Source organism: Lolium rigidum, chromosome 3 (genome assembly GCF_022539505.1).
Source record: "Lolium rigidum isolate FL_2022 chromosome 3, APGP_CSIRO_Lrig_0.1, whole genome shotgun sequence".
Classification (NCBI taxonomy): Eukaryota; Viridiplantae; Streptophyta; class Magnoliopsida; order Poales; family Poaceae; genus Lolium; species Lolium rigidum.
Window position 1 is genome coordinate 113,976,897 of NC_061510.1, and position 10,314 is coordinate 113,987,210.

At 42.2% G+C, this 10,314-nt stretch overlaps 1 long non-coding RNA gene across 2 annotated transcripts; it reads right to left on the bottom strand.

Moving 5' to 3' along the window:
* Positions 1 to 4,638: 4,638 nt before the first annotated feature.
* LOC124702190 lies at positions 4,639 to 9,249 on the bottom strand. Of its 2 annotated transcripts, none has more exons than XR_007002377.1 (6): positions 8,476 to 9,249; positions 8,175 to 8,392; positions 7,280 to 7,373; positions 6,625 to 6,771; positions 6,318 to 6,443; positions 4,639 to 5,139 (listed from the first exon to the last, which is right to left on the bottom strand). It is a non-coding gene; the product is annotated as an uncharacterized LOC124702190 (long non-coding RNA). The 2 variants fall into 2 exon arrangements; XR_007002376.1 differs by having other exon boundaries at positions 4,639 to 5,308.
* Positions 9,250 to 10,314: the final 1,065 nt, after the last annotated feature.

The following is a 10,314-nucleotide window of genomic DNA, read 5'->3' on the forward strand; positions in this document are numbered from 1 at the left end:
GGAGGTGATGGGGGGCTTACACTCAGAGAGGTGCTGGGAGAAACCATTCTCTGGGAAAAGAAGAACATCAGGCTGCCAGGCTGGGTAGCCCCTAGTACCAGTCGTCCGAGCAGGTCACCATCACCTCCTCCAAATGATCACAGGCCACCATCACCTCCTCCTACTGATCACATGTCGCCACCATCACCCCATGGGTACGACGTCGACCACGACATCTGTAGTCCATCTCCATCTCCAGCGCCGCCGCCTCCGCCCACTAAGACTCGGAATGCACCCTACCGGAAGCATTTCAAGAGTCCTGTCCACAAGTTGTCGCCCCTCCCAAAAGTACCAAAGGTTCCTCCCCCCCATCCTTGGGATCTTACTGTCGAGCAAAATGCGGCCGCTGTTGCGAAACACAACTATGATCATTTCCATAAGCCAAAACCTCCAGCGCCAGAGCCATACACCGAGAAGCAAATAGCATATGCTACTTCTTTTCTGAACACACCATCGCAATATGACTTACACGAGAAGAAGGATGACTATACACGCCACCTTGCGAGGGTAATTGATGACAAGAGGGAGAATATTGCTGAGAAGAAGGCTAAGAAGAAGGATATTGCTACCACGAGCAAATCATCAGCTAGAAGTGCAACCGAGAAGAAGTCAAGTTCAACAACTGCACCCCTCAAGGCCAAGGAAACGACAAAAGGAAAAAAAAGAAAGGAAGTTCCCCTCCTCGGAGATCAGCCCAAACAATCGATCCCAGCACTCAAAGTGTTTAATGTTCCCAAGTTGTACCAGCAACAGGGTGGTTTCGATATGGAAGAAGCTGCAAAGCTAGCGGCTGCCTGTGACGTTACCGTGGAGGAATTGATGGCTGCAGCGGATATAGTTCCCACTTTGCTGATATAGTTCCTCAATTTGTCTACGGGGCCGACTTGGTCAGCAAAGAGCAGCTGCATAAACTACCAACACATATGCGGAATTTGCATCAGTGGTACCTTGATGCATGCAAGGAGAACATAAGGTTCATCGTGGCGCATATACCACGTGAATATTACTACCGAAAGGAGGAGATCCATATTGAGATAAATGAACTCTGGCAGTTATTCAATTTAGATGCCCTCGACAAATCTCTCATGAGTTGCTATTGCTTGTAAGTTGTTAACTACATATAAGTTCATTTTCATTCAGTTCATATTCGTTTTCATTGCATATACTCATTATTTCTTATGTGTTCTCTTATGCATACTGAAGATCAGTGAATGCAAAAGTCACAATATTATCAATATTGGGTTTGTTGACCCAGATAAAGTAAATGTTCAAACGGTAAAGTATAACAAAGAAGAAACGGGGGGAAACCTACTCAGGTTTTTGGGGGAGCAATATTTCTGTGATTCAATATTGTTTCCTTACAACTACGAGTGAGAGTCTTAATGATCTTTTATGCACATCCAATTAATGATTTTTTCTTACTCGATGTTAAGTGTAATTCCTGACGTATATACATAACATCATGTGCAGCTTCCACTGGATACTACTAGACATTAAAGTTGATAAGGGAATAGTTGAAGTAAGAGACCCACTGAGTAGAGGCGTGGACGGGTTCCGCGACTTGCAGAAGTTGCTCCAAGTGTAATTTCCTTCATCGCCGCGCTATATCTTTTGTGAGATATCAATTAATTATCCACTCATTCAATCATTCTTTTGCTTGGCAGGGCTTGGACAGCTTTCAAGAACCATCATAAGCGAGTACCCGGGCGGAGAAGCTAACATTTACTCCTCGTACCGTGCCCTCGGCAGCCACAAGGGACGAATCTATGTGGATACTACGTTTGCGAGTCCATTCGCATGTTAACCACTGAGAAGCAGAACAATAATAAATTCAACGTAAGCAATAACATTCACAACTTTATTTATTTTCGTCAATATTTCGTTATCAACATTGATATAGTAATACTCATCTCATTTTCCTATATAGGTCGACTACATGCGGGACACACTCCAACCAAAGGAACACCTACTAGGAATTACGGAGGAACTGGCGGGACTTTTGGTTAAAGAAGTACTAAACAACAAAGGCTTGTTTAGTCCAAATAGAAGCTCTACCTCCAAATAGACGGTCGTTAGTACCGCTTGTCGATCGTGAGCTAAATGTGTATACATATATGTAAGGGGAATCTACATGTAAAGGGGAATCGACTTTTGCTTCCAATATTTGTTTGATCGATTATATGAATGAACGTGTACCACTTCTAGTAGCGTACAAATATATGCAACTTTTATTTTCGAATGAAAAAATGAGGTGGCGGGGGCGGGGGGGGGGGGTGTTGCACCCCTCAAACCCTAAAGCAGCAGCGTTGTGCGCCCGCCACGTAGAGGGCCTTTTGACGCGGGTGGTAATACCACCCGCGACAAAAGGGCCTGTCCCCTGCGCGCCCCGCGGCTGCCACGTGGTGGACCTTATATCGCGGATCGTTAGAGACCCGCGACAAAAGGTGGACCTTTTGTCGCGCCTCCCTTGTCGCGTCTGGCCGCCCGCGACAAAAGGGTCATACGACCCGCGACATTAGGCCTGTTTTCCACTAGTGGGAATGCTTAATTTGTACTCCACAATTCCCCATGTACAGATCCTATCTCTTTTAAACTTCCATCGGTACAGCTGCTCATCTACAAAAACAATCATCACGGAAATTGACCGGATGAAGAAGAGAAGCTGACTGCAGTGTACTGGAAAGTTTGAAGCTAATCGTGATGTTCCCATAGAGCGGATGCAGCTGACCGCAGTTGCCGCGCTTCACGTCCGTCCGTCAATCCGCCGAGCGCCAATTGGATCATGGCTTCTCTTTAATTGATCTGCAGCATCAATTGATCACCCAATTTGACCGCGTAATCTTCAAATTATCATGGAGGCATATCCTCGAATCATCCAATGCATCAACCATCCGAGATTGCAATACTTGGAAGATGTTGAGATTTAGGAAGGAGGGGCCGGATTTGAGACTTCAGCTTTGATGTCCGGCTGCCCGCACCGTACTTTGCATAGATATACATGCAATATGTGAGCGAGCTCATAGATTTATGTTGTGAAGGGAATCAAATCTTCCATGACTTCTGCCCAAGTAAATAGTTGTGATTATAAAGAAAAAAGATCTCGCTTGTTATGGTCAAATCCCACCAGATAAATAATCTTGGACGGTGCATACAAATGAATTTGGGGAGACGTGTACAGGTTGAACACAACATACCTCATTTATTTAATCAATCGTATAGGACATAAATAGTGTGAAATTCGCACCAGATAAATGGTGTTGGAACGTGCATGCAAATAACTTTGGGGAGACGTGTGTATAGGTTAGACGCAACCTATGTCAGTTTTTTTAAAAGAATCAATGGTACAGGAGATACATTCTGTGAAGCATCGCGGTTGTCAAAAGATTCATGTAAAGCCTCGTGCCGGTTTTCATCAATCTGTTGCGTGTATAATTAAACAAACAAACGTGTCTATGTAACTGCTTTTGGGACCTTATAAATCGTGTCTTTCTTGATTAATCTTAGCCGTAAATTCTAGATCTAATTATCTTAATTATTCTAATGATGTGGATCAATGTGGTGTCTCATATGGGGCCTCCAATTAGTAAATACTAGCAATAATTGGCGCGTCGGCACGCCGCGCCAGTTGCTGATTGATGGAACTTTTTTTTGATGGTGGTTAATGTTCATGGGCTTGTATTGTGTCTAACTGGTGTAGTTAATGATTTGGTCTGGATAGAGCTGCTGCATGTGCTTCAATTTTTTAACAATATTTCTGTTGAGTTATTGTGTTTTTTTGTGTGACAACTGAATACTAACGATGGATATATCATTCAGCTAGTGGATTTATTTGGTCGCCTGCGAGTCAATACACTTGAAAGATCTGGAAATAACATTTATGAAATGTAAATCAAACTAAATGACGGAGATTGTAAGAACCAAGAAGATGTTGGAGGTCATTACGGAGCCAAAGAAGTCTATATTTTTGTCTATGCCGCACCCGTGTTGTGGCAAGTGGATAAAAATTCGGAATGAAAATTCTTCCATTGATGTGCCTAGTTCTTTTGGAGCTGGTGGAACATGTTCTGTTGGCAAGTAGAATTGCGAAAGATGGCATATTTCTATGAGAAGCTATGAGCATATTAGCTAGACCGTGGTACAATTTACGTACAGTTTAAAATAATTGCAAAAGACACATTATTATCAGAATTGTCAATATTGTGAGCTGACTATGAACAATGCAGAGATGGAAACTGACCAATGACATGGAAGCAGATAGGTTGTGCTAAGATTGGCACGAAACATATCAAGTGATCACAGGTTACTGTAGATAATGGGCCAGAACATAAAATAGATGTTTTTGACAATTCTTCATTCTTGACTTCCTGAGACATCAGCTTGTCCTCCTTGTTCACAGATTCACGTTTTGTAGATACAGTAGAACAATGTATGATGCATAGCAGGGCAACAACTTTATTAGATAGTTCAGTTCTTGTAAAGTTTTATCAGCAAATTTTGAAATAGTATGAGATCATTAGTTCAGCACATCATATGACACTTCTAGGGACGAAGCGGCAAGAGGGGTTGTAAATCAAGTATCACCATTCACAAATCAGAGCCTACCAAACAGTTACTGTTGTTACTAAAGGTTTTAGTACACGGTACGATGCCATCTAAACAGCTGGAAGTAACATGTTAGCTTACATACTGACTGTCAGCATCACAGGAGAACTTAAGTGAGGGATGCCAGTGCACATACATTTCAAAGTACATCCTACCAAGAACTCGCAACGATTGTATCAGCTGTCTAATGCAACTTGAATGATACACAGTCAAAGCTCTCCTCCGATGTGGCGCCCCCAAACACAAATCCCATGAAACTTTCTGGACATGGTCTCCGCAAAACATTTCTTTCTTCAACTGTTGAAAACTCTGACTTGGCGCCCAAAACAGAAATCCCATGAGTTTTGTAGACATGGTATCATTTGTAAAATCCAACATCTGGCATATTAATATCCTGGGTGAATATTCTGTACACACTGAAGGAGTAATTCAAATCGGTCATGTACTGGTTCCCATTATAAAGACCTGGTTTGGCCCTCCATGCCTCCTTCTCTATACCTTCAGTTCAGCAAAGATCATCACAGCTCAACTCATTGATAATCAAGGACAGAAACGTTTTCTATCCACAAATGGAGCAGAATTGAAAAAAATAGTCCGTTCTCAAAACACCATGCCAAGGAACAACTTTAAAAATCAGTCACATTCGAAATCATCAGAATCCTGTATGCTGAAACATGTCCATCAAGAGGTAAATCAATTTCATTCCTAAATGGAGTGGCATGCATATTACACGGTATATCTATTGTGTACAATGGAACGCACACATCTACTAATTCTGTGGAGAACAGATTTAGCTAGGGATTATTTGGACGATTGTCAATCTAAAATCTCAATTTTAAATATGAGTATCACAAATATTCCATTCTGATGTCAGAGTTACAGATCCCTTGTTGTATTTTTTGTAAGTGTCAGCTCAAAAATCAAAATATTTGAACTGATCATAGTATATGTTATTAGAAACTTAGAAACAAACTATAGATTCTGTAGTTACAATTGAAAAAAAAAAAGTTGCATAAAGACTTCTTATATTGGAAAACCGAAAATCAACTATCTGGATAATTTTTGAAATACAAAAGAGGAGCTATGTAAGTAGAAACTACAGCTAGCCAAGAGAGATCTCCTGTGAGGATCACAGAACTAACTACATCGCCATTGTTGATTATTATTGCATCCTAAAGGAGGGCTACTCTTGCCTTTATCTTAGTTCTACTTGTCATTGCAGTTTTCCCCATTCAACTGAAAGAACAAAGATCATGCACCAAACTATGGATGGAATAACTCTAGTTTGTCAATGTAAGAAAATCAAGAAATATAATGTGGTGGCATTAAACGTAGTGAATAAGCCTTCATTGGTGTAAGACGTATGCATAGAAATCAATCATTAAGAGAAGATAAATCTGAAACAGAAAATCATGGCGGCAAAATCACTAATAAATCTAAATCATTTCTGTAGGAAACAACAACTAAATGACTAATTATGTTGGCTGACATGGGCTGATATGGAAAAAAAATGTAAAGCTTCCTATTAACATTAAAGGAAACTGGTTGAATGGTGAATGCATGTACATGGTGCCTCTGAAGGAGATGCAGATCACCCAGGCTGACTCTCATCATCTACCTACAGAGTATATAATCTTATCGAGACTCGAGAGCAATGCTGAAAGATAGACATGTACCTATTTTCCTTGATGAGATGTTACAGATCAAATCTGATTCAGAGTCATGTGATGAATCCATTAGGCCAGAGAATAGAGCATTGATTTCACGGTACAGGGGTGATTGCTTGAGGAGCCAGGCAGAAGCTAGAGGAGACAAAAGAGAGAATAATGAACTCAAAATGCGCCTCTGAGGCTCTAGCTCCAACATGAATATTCGTTTTCCGCTTGAAAAAAAGCACTTCAGACCAAGCAGTTGGACGAAATGTCTAGCTGATTTTGTAATACAAAAATGATTAATCCATTATCAGCTGTATTAGGGCCATACCTTGGGAAGGTTTAGCAATTCCAGCATGGGGCATGTATTATGTATCTATCTCCAGATAGGTTTACATGACTTCCAGCATATATATGCACAAACAGTTGTCCATGGAAACCAACTAACTAATGATCACATTAAGGTTGGCTGCAGACCCTGTAATGTAGCGAGTGAAATTAGCTTCTTTTTTTTTGTTCAGAGGGAGTTCTTAGTGCACATGGCACTCATGTTATAAATATTGGTTTTCCTATCTGTGGTAAAGGAGAATCAGAAAAGGACTATACATGGAATATGTAAATGTGATCAACCCGCAAGGGATGCACAGAACCAAAAAATAGACCCGATTAATTCAGTTAACAGAGAAATTAATTTTATGGCACTAAAAAGATTTGGATTCCTGATCAGTTATGCTAACAGTGTAATTCATTTTATGGTAAACACACTTGGCTCAGAACACAGCATAATAGCTTAAAAAACAGGACATGAGGTTTCATCGTTTTCTCTTATTCTGGTTGTGTGTTGTTTCTATATTTGGAAAGGTAATTCATAAAATTTATTGAAGGATCGTAGTGCGTAAAACTATTTGAATAGACTTATAGACATCACATGATTTAAACAGCACTATGACAATAGATCATTCAAGCAAATGACAAACAGATGATACCTGAACATGACTGCTCAAAATGACCCACCTTGGCTTGTATCATAACCTTGAGAATATAGTTGTATCAACATGGCCTAGTAGGCAAGCTTTGAGTCTGTGCAATTTTCATGTCCAGTAACACAAACATCAAGCTAAGGTTGCAAAACGGAAATAGCCAGAAGAACAAAGTGATGAATCATGAGTAATTCACAGATTCCATTAAAGTATGTATGCATAATATTATGACCTATCACTCTCATGATACCAAGATGGGATAAAGATATGTAAAGTGGAGCTGGAGCCGACGACTTTGAAAAACTCTGATGCAATGTTCAGTTTCATCAAGAGTCTATCTCATATGTCAATTCAGTTTAGGCGATGTAGGTGCATTGTTACTCAATTAATAAAGTCATGGGCCTGCTAAGAGAACATATTGCTTGATGAAACCAACGTCACTGCATAATTGGGTTCTAGCAGCGAGTAAAGCATGGTATGCTGAATTCCTGAGATTTTGAATACAACCGTCATCAATATTTTTTAAAAAAATAGAATGCCGAAGTTCAAATGTTTCATTTAGATAACAAAAGGACCTTTCAATTTCTGGTATGAATAGCTGCACTCGGAAGAATTATGACGAAGGTTTCATCTCCAAATTCAAGGTCTGGCTAGCAAAAAAAATCTGAAAGAAAGAAGAAATACCCTCTACAACCTATTTAGTTTGTTAGGTAGTTGATAGTTTGACACATTACATCAATATCTTTTGGGAAATAAAGAGAGCTGCCATTGGTAATCAAGAGAACATGCAATATGGTCTAAGAGTTGTTGAATAAAACAATACTGAAATTATTGATCCGTCTTCCCTAGATAATTGCATTCAACATTCAGAGTTCTTTTTTCACTGGGCATTTAGAGTTACCTGCAGAACAAATGGAATGAGATATCTGTCTCCCCCCTCCACCCGATGGAAACCACCAACTTCATCTTTATAAATACTCTTTGGTTTAGGGGTCTGATGAATCTCGAGAGATCAGTATCCATCTATATCTGCTAGCTTGTAGTACGAATTGATGCAAGATCAGACAACCCTTCCACTGAGCCATCAATAAAGCACAAGGAAATTCCACAAGGAAGCACCTAGATCATTGTATTATCTCTGAATCAACCAAATGTTTCATTATATGTGTAACTGATCAAACGAATATGCAAAGATGGCTTACCTGCTGGTAGCTTTTGCAATCCCCTTGGATGAACCAAAAGCCACAGACCGGCAGGAGCATCCACGGCGCGGCCCAGACAAGTGGCCAACTGCCGATATACCTCCAAGCCATGAAGCTAAAACGGAGCTGAAGAAGACGATGTCGAAGGAGGCCGGCCGCGCCGCTGACAGGAAACACCGCGCACTCACCCGAAAACCTTCAGAAAAACAATACACAGGCTGCATCTCACAGCAGCCTGTCCTGGTCCGTCAGTTGGTTGGACAAAAGGAAACTAAAAGGGGGAGAGGAAGGGGCTCCGTTCCCGCGAAAGCCGCAGCTCGAAGCGGATGTGCGCGACCACACAGGCTGCATCTCACCAGCAGCCTGTCCTGGTCATGCCCCGGCAAACCTGGACGCCGGCCTCCGTTCCCCGCCGCCTCGTCGCCCAAGCAGCGGCGCATGTTGCCGCCTACCTTAGCCCAGTGCCTGGATCCACCGCCCCACGCCATAGATCGCCGGCCGCCTGCAGCGCCTCTCGACGGCAGGCCGCAACACCCGTATCTCCATCCTCCCCTTGAAATCGGCCGCCGCAAGCTTTGTCTCCGGCCGCACACTTGCCCTATACATGGACAGGGAGAGCACAAGGCAGCTCGTTCTGGGTAGAGGGTAGGGTAAGGAGGAGCTCCGGCGGGGCAATCCAGTGAAGGTGAGGGGATCTGGGAGGAGCTCGGAGCGGTGGGGGAGAATGGGAGATATGAACAGGGAGAGAGAGAGCGGGGAGGAAATCGAGAAACATAGGGGCGGTGCCGCGGTGGTCACAGGAATTCTCCAGGCGGTTCGATAAAAGCTACATCCACCTAGCCATAGACACATCACAGAAGAAAAAGACCTCAAAAATTCCAAGAGAAGACCAAAATTGTACACAGACGGAAATCTACCATAAGAGAGTATACGATGTCAGCACGAGGTGAACCCAGAAATAGGTCTCAAAATTCTTACAAAAAAGAAGTTTGTTCACGAATAGTATAGTAGTTATAAGATATAAGAAGGTACCTAACACCCATGGCATTCTGGTGTTGGTCATGCTTTGCCCTAGAGATAGCTTTTGTCAACGGATCTGCAACATTTAGATCTGTGTGTACTTTGCAAATCTCTACTTCACCATCTCCGATGTACTCGCGAATCGAATGAAAACGCAGCTTGATATGCTTTAGCTTCTTGTGTGACCTTGGTTCCTTTGCATTGGCGATGGCACCCGTGTTGTCACAATAAATGACTAGCGGGTCCAATGCACTAGGAAGTAGGAACCACACCAAGCTCAACAATGAACCTCTTCATCCATACCGCTTCCGATGAAGCCTCTGAAGCCGCTATATATTCAGATTCTGTTGAAGATTTCGCCACCGTGCACTGCTTAGAACTGCTCCAGCTCTTCGCCGCACCATTCAATATAAACACGTACCCGGACCGAGACTTAGAGTCATCGGGATCGGTGTTCCAACTTGCATCGGTGTAACTCGTTACAACGAGCTCTTGGTCACCGCCATAACAAAGAAACATATCCTTAGTCCTTTTCAAGTACTTCGGGATATTCTTGACCGCTGTCCGGTGTTCCATCCCTGGATCACTTTGATATCTGCTTGGTCAAACTAACGACATGTGCGATATCCGATCTAGTACACGGCATGGCGTACATGATAGAGCCTACTGCCGAAGCATAGGGGATCTTGCTCATCCTTTCTCTTTCATCTGCTGTAGCCGGACCTTGAGTCTTACTCAAGACCTTACCTGGCAACATAGGCAAGAACCCTTTCTTGCTTTCATCTATTCTAAACTTCTTTAGATTCTTGTCCAGGTATG